This window comes from Haliotis asinina, chromosome 4 (genome assembly GCF_037392515.1).
Source record: "Haliotis asinina isolate JCU_RB_2024 chromosome 4, JCU_Hal_asi_v2, whole genome shotgun sequence".
NCBI classification, from domain to species: Eukaryota; Metazoa; Mollusca; class Gastropoda; order Lepetellida; family Haliotidae; genus Haliotis; species Haliotis asinina.
The window spans coordinates 21,234,207-21,235,296 of record NC_090283.1 but is presented as its reverse complement, the minus strand read 5'-3'; positions in this window follow the sequence as shown (position 1 = coordinate 21,235,296).

Sequence of the window (1,090 nt, the reverse complement as noted above, 5' to 3'; positions counted from 1 at the left end):
TCAACATTTTATTTATTATTATGTACTATATTATTATTATCATGTACTGTAACGAGTCAGAGTGATATATTTACAAAATGACCCCATGAAAATTCACCAGCCAGTCGGGTCAGTGGCTGTGAAGATTTACTAGCCTGACTGGATTTTTACTAGCCATGGGCCTGCAGGCCAGTGACTGTTTCGAGCACCTGTCACAGTTGATCACAGTAACCTGTGCTTGTCACAAGTGGGGTCAAACTCAGACTTTGATGTTTCTTATCGTATCCAAAACAAGTACATCGATACTGAAGACTCCCGTCCCAGGAGTCAGACTATTGCCGACAAGCGCCATCAGGCATATAACAGTTACACAAAAACATCAACACAGAACATGGTCATGGTTTCAAATGTGGTTTATTAGCTTTAACATGGAATAAATATATGTAATATGAATAATCTAATTCATAATAAAATCATGGTCATTCTAGAAACTGGACACAGCATCCACTCTCTATAACACTAAACATGTGCTTTAAACATGTGCTTCACAGCCTGTACAGCACTATTAGACACTTGGCGACATGTCAGGCATCTTGGGACAATGGAGGTCCTCTGATTAAACTACAAGTGTTTGTACAGTACAAAGAAACTGAAAAACTGCCATCTGCAAAATTATGCAAAGTTAGATAAAAATCCAAGTACCCTTAAAGAATAAAACAATGCTTTCTTTAAAAAATGAACTTGAAATCCCTAAGGCGGCAAGGAATAAATGTATTTCAGTTTAGCTAAAATGAAATGCTACTATCAATAGATGTAATTAGAAATATGAGGTTATCTCCCCTTGTAATTACTTGGGTCACTCTTGAACAAGCCAATTGCAGAATCTGTCATGAATAATTAGGGCCTGGTTTGGTCAGTGCATTATGTATTAACCTGTTCAGCTATCTTTACACATGTTAGCTGAAGAGGACAAAACTGAAAAATGAGAGGTTTGACAGTTGGTAAGCAACAGCCTAAAACATTGGTTGTATTTTGTCTTCAAAAAGAGTTCCAGTAAAATGCTACCAATATTAAGCATCACACACTGAATTCAACATTATTTTTGTGTCCT